The 10,907-nt window shown below is 39.9% G+C and overlaps 1 protein-coding gene across 2 annotated transcripts in view; it reads left to right on the top strand.

The window, feature by feature from the left end:
• Positions 1–2,016: 2,016 nt before the first annotated feature.
• The window catches only part of mrpl11 (mitochondrial ribosomal protein L11), a 57,352-nt gene continuing 48,461 nt past the window's right edge, over positions 2,017–10,907 (top strand). Inside the window, exon 1 of one of the 2 annotated variants that reach the window (XM_038993855.1) lies at positions 2,017–2,109. The gene's annotated coding sequence lies outside the window, so the exon portion shown is untranslated. The remainder of the gene's footprint in view (positions 2,110–10,907) is intronic. The other variant, XM_038993854.1, reaches the window with a different exon arrangement.

The raw sequence follows: 10,907 nt of genomic DNA, 5'->3' as shown, positions 1-10,907 counted from the left end.
GCAGATTATCTTTCTTAGAATACTGTGTGCGTACCCCAACAACAGAATAGTGTGTGCGTATACTGGTTGATAGAAATATTAACCCATGTAGACGGCTGATTGGCCAGTTCATCCTCCTCAGGAGGATGACATCATCCTCTATGAGTAAATGGCAAGCATTTTTTAAACTGTCTGAGATGTGGGTTCGAAGTGCTTTGGCCACATGAGTATAGGTTAAGTCAACAACTTTATTTGGGTATGAGTAAACAGAATATAAACTTATAAAAGTCAGATTTCACTGGACAGTTTCTTTAAAGCCCACATGCAGTCTTTTTTAAAGTATTTTTAAATCATCACTGTATGTCCATGAAAATAACTTTCTTATTAACTTTAAATATATTTACATACACAGCCCTGATTGGCGAATATAATTGTCTAGACCAGGGTTTTCCAAACTCTGTTCTGGTCCCCCACCTGAGTGCAAGTTTTGTTTTTTGCCCTAGCACTACACAGCTGATTCAAATAACCAACTCATCAAGCTTTAATTATTTGAATCAGCTGTGTAGTGCTAGGGCAAAAACCAAAATGTGCACCCAGGAGGGGCCACAGGACCAAGTTTGGGAAACCCTGCTCTAGAGAAGTGATTCCCAACCTTTTTTGGTTACTGTACCCCAAATTACATTACATTTTATCTGTCTGGCGAACCCACAAAGTACCCCCTCATGTGCATGTTACCAGTAGGCCTATGGTCACTCATGAGTTTTCCCGAGTACTTCCTGTGGATAGCACAAGTACCCCAGGTTGGGAACCACTGCTATAAACCTACCCTGCTTACCCCATCAAAGAAGGAGGATGCATATGCAAATAAAAGATGATTGGTCTGAATTATCAGATGATATTGTGATGTCATGCTGTGGACCAAAAACTCCATCTCACCTGAACCGGCTGATTTATAAAAATTTTCCTCAAAAAGCTCTTACACTAAAAGAGCATTATCAAAATGTTAAAGATTCCAGAGTGTTATTTTGACCTCATAGTGTGGGAATGTAAATTAAAAAAAGGGAAATCACATTGTTAACTGCACTGCACCTTTAATGCTATGCCTAATGATGATACCAAAGTAATATTTGGGTATCATCAAAACAGTAATATTGATCTAGCTACTCTATTCAAGCCAGTCACTTGTTTTGAATCTCTTTTTTTGAATGAGAAGAAAGTATCTGAAAATAGTAAAAATACTTCTGTCTTAAACAGCTTCTTTATTTGAAAGCATGTACTGTAGGCCTTAGAGTATCGTTGTGTTTATTGCTCCTCTACTCTGCTGAATGTGCAGAAGGGCATGAGACAAAGGAATGTGTAACATTAGGGAAAGTAGTGGTATGTGTTAATTGTAGGGGTGCCCATGGGGCTGGGGATCAGAAATGTGAAGTGCGAGAGAGGCAGGTTGAGGTTTCCAGGGTTAGAGTAGTGCATACGTTTTCATATGCTGAGGCAGTGAAGAAAGTAGAGGAAGATGGGTAAAGGGAAGGGATCCTGAGAGGAGTGGTGTGAGTAGTAGATCTGTATCAGTACAGAGGGATAGGCCAATAAGTGATATGTTTCAGTAAGATTGGATTTTTAGCATTAATTAATGGTTATCAACTGTACTGCAGGGATGGAACATAAGTCACAGAAAATTTAGGTTGTGGTGGCAGCTGCAGAGAGTTATTTGGGTGTGTGAGACTTGACATCAGAAGAGTTACAGGGTGTGTTAAGTGATGGTGTTCCATCCCTTCAGGTTGTTGGCCTGAGGTAGGACTAAATAGATTTAAGTAGTGGAGTAGGGTGGTGTGATTTAAATATTTTATTTTTGTGAGTGTAGTGTTAGATGGTAGGGTATTTGTTTTATTGATTTTTTTTCCAAGCAAAGTACAAGGGGCTTGTACTTCAGTCTAGTAGGTGGTGGTAATGCATATGGATGCCAACCGCCCTTAAACCTCATCGAAGAATAAGATGAACGCGATTCCTGTTTCCCTCCAACACAGTAGGTGGCGTGCTCACCAGCGTGTCTGGTTAATCCAAGATGGCTGCGCCCTGAGAATTAGTTACAACGTGAAGGTGCTTCTGCTTTGGACATTGAATAACGGATAGGTATGGTACAAATTACAATTTGTTACTTACATTGAAGTGTCTGCTAGCTACGCGTTTTCCTATTTCGTCATTTCTAATGTGTAGATTTATTTAGCTAGCTTGTTTCAATCGTGCGATTGCTAGCTAACGTCATTTCCTATTCGGAAAAGTAACTAGCACGAGCTGACACTAACTTGCGAAGGGTAACGTTATTAACTAAATGTTGTATGAGTGTCTGCAATAATGCTCAAATCAGTATTTCCCACGTTATGCATCTTCCTATTGTTGCAGGCTTTGGTTTTTCCATTTATGTTTTGATGTTGGACTTCAGCACATAGGGCCCACTGATCCGTGTCACCTCGTTGCCATCTCGTTAGTGGGAAGGTCTTTCTCCCTATTTGATTTCTAGAAAAACATGAATTTGTCTTCCCTGTTTTTCGTTTTGCTCCACTTTTTGGTTTGCTTCCTGTCTTTAAGTTTGGTGTGGGCTTTAATTTTGCTTGTCTGTTAGTAGGCACATTTAGTGGGCACTCATGGCGGGTATCTTATTAGGTTCCAGTAGTTTTTACCTCGGTAACAGTTTCAGGTTGAATATTCGCCTGTAGTTTTCCTTACGTCCACCAACAGCAGCTAGGGACCGTCAACACTGACAAATCACATTTTTCAAATTTCAATAGTTACTTATACTCCTGAAACTTTCACAACTGGTTCTAGCTAACCCGATGGCATAGACACAAATTGCACACATTTATTTGTCGTCGATTTGCATCTCGCACTATTTTAAATGTATTTACATGTTTGAATTTCAATAGCTCGTTGGTCATATGACCTACTGGAATCAAACAAGGTTCAGAATGTCCACTGACTACTCTTCTATATTGCACACCCTTTAGTTTGTCAATTTTCATACGTTTTTACATACATTTTAAAAAATGTCAATAGCTCATTGGTCATGTGACCTAAAGACTTCAAACAAGGTTCAGAATGTCAACTCAGTGGGTCAACACATTGCACATCCTGTAGTTAGGCAATTTCTCACACATTTTTACATTAACTTTTCCAAATGTAAAATTTCAATAGCTCCTTGGTCATGTCAATTACACACCTAAGAAGCGTTCAGTGGATATATACCCATATTGCATAACCTCTAGTTATGTCTCTTCTATATTGTTGTACATTAATATTAGTTTGACAATTAGGGGGTTCAGTCCAGTGTTGTTTACCCTTTCCTTTAATATTTATCTATAATAATTGGTAGTTCTAAGTACTTATTTTCCCTGTTTTTTATTTTTTCACATTATTTAACAGCGGTACACAATAGGAGAGAGACAGATAATATCTCCCTACATCGTTAATATCAACCATAAAGGGCAAAGTACGAGAGTCATGCTATTAATTGTCCAAAGCGGGGATGGGGAGTGAGCTAGTGAGGTAGGCTGCAGTGGGTTTGCTGGTCAATACATATACTGAACATGTAACCACAGTAATGGTGGCCAGTAAATCAATGAATAAAAATTGAATATTGACAAATTAAACAGAAATTGTAGACCTTTAATCTTTTCCAACATGTCACCAGACACTTAACTTCAAAAAGTATGAAACATTTCACAGTGTTAACGTTCTCTTTATCCCTGGTTGATGTACATTTCAGAGCCACTTCAGTGTGGATGGGGTAGAGCATACATTTTCAACAACAAAGACTGCCCTTCCAGTTTGTGTTCTTTACTCTGTTGAACTCTTTTGTCTTCATTCCTAGTTACAGCACATGGAACCACCGTTGGCATGCAAAACATTCAATCTAAAACATAACAAAGCGTAACACGTTATAAATATCAATGTAGAATGACGAATTAGCCATCCATTGTGTTATATCATAAGTTGTCTTACATGCCGTCAAAATATTATAAACATGTTAAATAAAGTTACTAACCCAGTCAGTCTTTGGGCCACATCCAGGTTCTTTATCAGTGGCACACATGAAGCAGTTGTTGGCTTTGTTGAACTCTGAAATCATAGGCATGAACTGAACATATGGCTGTCTGACACAACTACATAAAAATAAAGAATTTACATTTGAATTAAATGTCATTACATACCAGACATTTTTTGTATATCTTCAGCCATTTCTTTTCACAGTTGCTCCATGTGTTTTTGAAGGTTCCAAATCAATTTGGTTGGGGAAGTTCTGTGCAACTTCCTTGGCCATCTACACCAAAAAATAAAATATAGTTTTTGACCTAATTGTCACAACAACTAACCATTCATTATTGAAAATATAACTATCAAACCTGCATTACAAAGACACCGCAGCTGAAGGTGTCCTGCTGCATGGTGTGAGTTATTTCCCCTCCTTTCCACTTTATGTACACCCAGTTGTCTTTTCCAAGGCAGGATCTTCACATTTTTAAGTATTCTCTTTTTTATGTAAACAAAATGGAATTCTGATTTAGTTATAGGCAAATGAATACACAAGCCAAATTTGTATGCTGTTTTCCTTATCACTATAATCTATTAGTAATTTAGTAGTAGAGGTCATTTCCTTTATGCCCCGTTTTACACACACACACAGCCTAAATTATAGGCACTGAACCATTTACAGGACAATAATAAAAGTAGTATATAGGATCCAACCCTATCACAGAGTGAATCAATGTAGAGCGTTTGTAGACTTTAAGAAAAAAATATTAAGTGACAGTTTCATCAGTACGTGCTTAAAGAAAGTCCTATCACAAAGATCACAGATGACAGTGCCCACCAAATCTATGACAATAGAGAATGAATTGTAAAAATATCTGAAAATGTCAGTTGTTGAACATAATACTTCTATTTGCAATAGACATGTATGATATATGCAGTTGAGGAATATTCCATGTACCAACACTAAATGTAGGACGGACATTCCCACAGAGTATTTTTTTTTATGTATTTTTTATTTCACCTTTATTCATCCAGGTAAGCCAGTTGAGAACAAGTTCTCATTTACAACTGTGACCTGGCCAAGATAAAGCAAAGCAGTGTGACACAAACAACAACACAGATTTACACATGGAATTAACAAACGTAGTACAGTCAATAACACAATAGAAAAGTCTATATACAGTGTGTGCAAATGAAGTAAGATTAGGGAGGTAAGGCAATAAATAGGCCGTAGTGGCGAAATAATTACAATTTCGCAAATAAACACTGGAGTGATAGATGTGCAGAAGATGAATGTGCAAGTGGAGATACTGGGGTGCAAAGGAGCTAAAAAATATATAAATAACAATATGGGGATGAGGTAGTTGGATGGGCTATTTACAGATGAGCTATATACAGGTGCAATGATCTGTCAGCTGCTCTGATAGCTGATGCTTAAAGATAGTGAGGGAGATATGAGTCTCCAGCTTCAGTGGTTTTTGCAATTCGTTCCAGTCATTGGCAGCAGAGAACTGGAAGGAAAGGCTGCCAAAGTAGGAATAGGCTTTGGGGGTGACCAGTGAAATATACCTGCTGGAGCGCTTGCTACGGGTGGGTGCTGCTATGGTGACCAGTGAGCTGAGATAAGGCGGGGCTTTACCTAGCAAGGACTTATTGATGACCTGGAGCCAGTGGGTTTGGCGACGAATATGAAGTGAGGGCCAACCAACGAGAGCATACAGGTCGCAGTGATCGGTAGTATATGGGGCATTGGTGACAAAACGGATGGCACTGTGATAGACTGCATCCAACTTGCTGAGTAGAGTGTTGGAGGCTATTTTGTAAATGACATCGTCGAAGTCAAGGATCTGTAGGATAGTCAGTTTTACGAAGGTATGTTTGGCAGCATGAGTGAAGGATGCTTTGTTGTGAAATAGGAAACCAATTCTAGTTTAATTTTGGATGCTTAATGAGTCTGGAAGGAGAGTTTACAGTCTAGCCAGACACCTAAGTATTTGTAGTTGTCCACATATTCTAAGTCAGAACCTTCCAGAGTAGTGATGCTAGGCGGGCGGGCAACGATCTGTTGAAGAGCATGCATTTAGTTTGACTTGCATTTAAGAGCAGTTGGAGGCCATGGAAGGAGAGTTGTATGGCACTGAAGCTCATCTGGAGGTTAGTTAACACAGTGTCCAAAGAAGGGCCAGAAGTATACAGAATGGTATCGTCTGCGTAGAAGTGGATCAGAGAATCACCAGCCGCAAGAGCGACATCATTGATGTATACGGAGAAAAGAGTCAACCCAAGAATTGAACCCTGTGGCACCCCCATAGACTGCCAGAGGTCCGGACAACAGGCCCTCCGATTTGACACACTGAACTCTATCTGAGAAGTAGTTGGTGAACCAGGCGAGGCAGTCATTTGAGAAACCAAGGCTGTTGAGTCTGCCAATAAGTTCCTAACTTCCCTGAAAAGTTGCCTATCACGGGGGATATTCGATGCTAATGCAGTACGCCACAGGATGTTTTTGTGCTGGTCAAGGGCCGTCAGGTCTGGAGTGAACCATGGGCTATATCTGTTCCGTTTTTTTTTTTTTTTTTTTACGGGGCATGCTTATTTAAGATGGTGAGGAAAGCACTTTTAAAGAATAACCAGGCATCCTCTACTGACGGAATGAGGTCAATATCCTTCCAGGATACCCGGGCCAGGTCGATTAGAAAGGCCTGCTCGCTGAAGTGTTTTAGGGAGCGTTTGACTATGATGAGGGATGGTCGTTTGACCGCGGACCCATTACGGACGCAGGAATTGAGGCAGTGATCGCTGAGATCCTGGTTTGGATACAGCAGAGGTGTATTTAAAGAACAGGTTGGTCAGGATGATATCTATGAGGGTGCCCGAGTTTACAGATTTGGGGTTGTACCTGGTAGGTTCCATGGTAATTTGGGTGAGATTGAGGGCATCTAGCTTAGATTGTAGGATGGCGGGGATGTTAAGCATATCCCAGTTTAGGTCACCTAACAGTACAAACTCTGAAGATAAATGGGGGGCAATTAATTCACATATGGTGTCCAGGGCGCAGCTGGGGGCTGAGGGGGGTCTGTAACAAGACAATGTTGCCAGCACAGGACGTAATACACCCTTACAACAATCTACTTTTTGATCTTCTTGACTTCTTATCTGGTAAACTGCTACTATGTGTCAAGAGACCCAATTAGGGGTTAGTGTACTCCAGTAAAAAAGGGCTGGTTTAGATTAAAAACTATTGGCCTGTGTCCCCGTTCATAGGGGCATGAGAGACTAGTCAGTGGTAGAATTGAGTTGGCATTTTATTGGCCAAAACACCCACAGACCCACAAGGTTGAGGTTACTCGTGGACAGTAAGTATTTTTTTGTTGTTGATGCATTGTGTCTTCTAACTGTCCAAGAATAGGATCCAAAGTGTTAGGAAATATTTGTTCCCATAAATACAAAGGAGGATGTCTCTCCTCATACCTCTGGTACTTTAGTCAGACTACCAGACTGTGCACCACAGAGCCAATCAGGAGAGAATACATACAGGTCAACGGTTCCAATTGAAAGTCATGGGGTGTGTCTGTGCCTTTTGGATTACTCTCTCTTTACAGAGAACCCCTGTGGTTCAAGTCAAGAGCTACCCTTCCCCTTTCAGTCTGCTCTGCACATGTCTGAAAGTGACAGAGCCAGCAGCCAAGAGTTTTTCACAGAATGTCATAAAAAATATTACACTTATGAATGTATGTAAAATGCTAATATGTATTAGATCCAGTACAATGGAATAACTAAGACCTGAATTTGAATGCAGCGTGTTCCGATTCCTCCTTCTCTTTCTGTCCAGCAGGGTCAACCAAAAACACTGGGCCTGATGGTTCATGCAGATACTGGGGAAGCAATATAGAAATGTATTGATCCCTTAAATGATTTTACTATTAAATGACCCATTTCACAACCCTCATACCTCTTCACAAAAATGTACCTAAATCAATTTTGGAAAAAGGATTTTACTCACAAAAGATGTAGGAATTTATTTTTCCTGTTAGAAATAGTAGGCCATGCATCAAATAATTATTTTCATCAGAAAAACGAACCCTCAAATGCACTATTGCATTTTGTAAGTTGTCTGCAGGTGGCTTGTTGTGAATGCACTCAAATATCAAGTCATTATCAGGTTATGTAAACTGCGTTCTAATACTCAACGTAGAAGGATTTGTCTTAATGTACAGTATATGAAAGTGATGCTATGAAAAGGATTCTTTCACGTTGTCAAGCTCACTGTGACTAACAAATCACTGCCTATTACTGTGATTAAAAAGAGCATATGAAACAGTGTTTTTCATGAGGCCTACCTACCTTCCTTTAAGCACCTCTGTTTGAACACCTCTCCTGTCCTTGATCCATTCCACATACAGACATTTGCGGATCTTTTCAGTGTCCATGTAAAAGATATTATTGCGAGGCTGGAACATTTGTTTACTTCCAAAAAAATGTTGAACACCCATGTGAAATGAAGGCCTGCAAAGTGTACAGATTTAAGTCTAATAGCATGATATGAAAGTAGACAAACATCAGAGTGAGCAATATAAAGGTATAGTCAGTGGACATTCTGAACCTTGTTTGAGGTCAGTAGGTCACATGACCAAGGAGCTATTGAAAAGAAGAAAAATAATTAATGTAAAATCATGTGAGATGAAAATGGACAAACTAAAAGGTGTGCAATATAGAAGGGTCGTCAGTGGACATTCTGAACCTTGATGGAAGTCACTAGGTCACATGACCAAGGAGCTATTGAAATTTTACATTTGGAAAAATGTAAAAACGTGTGAGATGAAAATGGACTAACTAAAGGGTGTGCAATATAGAAGTCAGTGGACATTTTGGACCTTGTTTGAGTCAAGAAGGTCACGTGACCAATGAGCTATTGAAATTCGAATGTAAAAAAAGTTTGTACTTTGTTTATGCTCCCTAACTAATTCAACTAGGAATACAAAATGCTGCTCACATTTCCACATGTTTATTAGCTTTGGAAAGCGAGTTAATGTCCAAATTGTGAAAATAATACCTGTGCAAAGTTGTGCGCAATCTTTCCAACATAATAACACTTATTTGGAGTCTGTGGCTCAAGTGGTTTGAAAGCTCTTGAGGTTTGAAAGCGTGAATATCCAACTTGAAATTGTCTTTACCACGGTGTTGTTGTTGCTAGTCAACTTTCAGTGGACACCCCCATGTGTGTCTTTCAGAATCACTCCTTTAACACCACCTGTTTCGTTTTGGTGGTTGTCAGGGACTCTTTGTTAGTTCCTCCTTCTATTTGAGCGACATCTGTTTTCTTGCTGTGGAACATAACAGAATGAGTGCTCGTCTGGGATCTTGATTCCTATGAGTATGGTAGTCGCTCTAATCGCCTATTCTGAAGCTCCAGATATTTGGGTATTCTACGACACTTTTGTGTTAGAATTCCTGTCACTGACATCCAACTTGAGGGGTTATAAGATTGGTGGAATAATTTGGAAAGTTGCAGAAACACACAGGTTTCTAAAATAATAACCATGGACTTAATTTAGAAGCATTTGTGGAAAACCCAACATGGGAGATGCTAGAAATGTACAAAGGTGAATCTGCTCATAATTTCAAAGCATTATGACATTAAGGTGGCATCTGGCGATCTTAAAGCAGTAGTCCGAGTTGATCGGTACTGCTTTGGTGGAGGAGGAAATCCTTCCAGAGAGGGAGGATGATGAAAAGGGTCCTACAGGTGGTAGAGCACACCCCGTAGACATGCAACTGCGAGAGGTAGAACTAAAGGCAAGATGGGAAGAACTGGAATTAGAGCTTGAGCAAAAGGAAAGAGAACGTGAGGAGAGATTGGAGGAACAGAAATTAGATTTGGATTACAGGGGAGGACAAGATGAGCGTGCAGCCAGACTAGAACAAGAAGAACGTGTGCATGCCATTCGAATAAGAGGGATGGATCTGGAAGCGCTCCGAATCCAGTTAGGCCATCTTGCACCCTCAATCGAGTTTGATCTTGGTCGGAACAGCTGGCTTGACACATCCCTAAAATGGCCACAAGATTTTTGGTCACTGCTCCTCCAGTGTTCTTGTGGGAAAAGCTCAGTGTACGCCGCTTTATCTTGACCAGAGTATGACACTGTTAAAGCTGCTGTCCTTCTGGCTTAAGAGTTGGTCCCAGAGGCATACAGAAAACAGTTCCGTAAATTACGAAAGACAGAATCACAATGCCAACAATGCCTTTTGATCGGCGATGTGGTTCTCAAGAGATCAAGGACCTTGAGGATATAAAGGCACTCGTACTTCTCAAGCAGTTCAAGAATTGCCTTCGTTAAAGGGTTGCAACCTACATTTTTGAGCACAATGATCTCTTGAGAAAGCTGCAGTTCTTGCAGATGAGTTTGTGTTGACACATAAAACTACCACAAACATAGCACCCAGTAGTTATCCCTACACAAAAAGCAATCCAGAGATTCAGTCCATTTCTACAGTGCCCAAAGATAAAGATCGGCAGAAAACTTCTTTTTCATTACTGCCGTGAGAAAGAGCACACTGTCTCTGTGTCCTAAGTTGAAACAGAAAAATTAGAAGGGGAAAAAGCTGTTTATTTTTGGGGGAGCACTCCAGCCCATTATTAAGTCTCTGGTTGGGATGTCTCCTAAACAATATTTTGGATCAATGTTATTTAGTGTTGTGTTGTCTCTCTTGTTGTGATGTGTGTTTTGTCCTATATTTATATTGTATTTATTTATTTTAATCCCAGGCCCCTGTCCCCGCAGGAGGCCTTTTTGTATGCCGTCATTGTAAATAAGTATTTGTTCTTAACTGATTTTCCTAGTTAAATAAAGATGTGTATGAACCCTTTGTTTCAGATGGTTTTGTGTGTTTGTAGAGTGGTG

This window comes from Salvelinus namaycush, chromosome 5 (genome assembly GCF_016432855.1).
Source record: "Salvelinus namaycush isolate Seneca chromosome 5, SaNama_1.0, whole genome shotgun sequence".
NCBI classification, from domain to species: Eukaryota; Metazoa; Chordata; class Actinopteri; order Salmoniformes; family Salmonidae; genus Salvelinus; species Salvelinus namaycush.
Note: the sequence above shows the minus strand (reverse complement) of the source record. Positions and strands in the feature narration are given on the sequence as shown.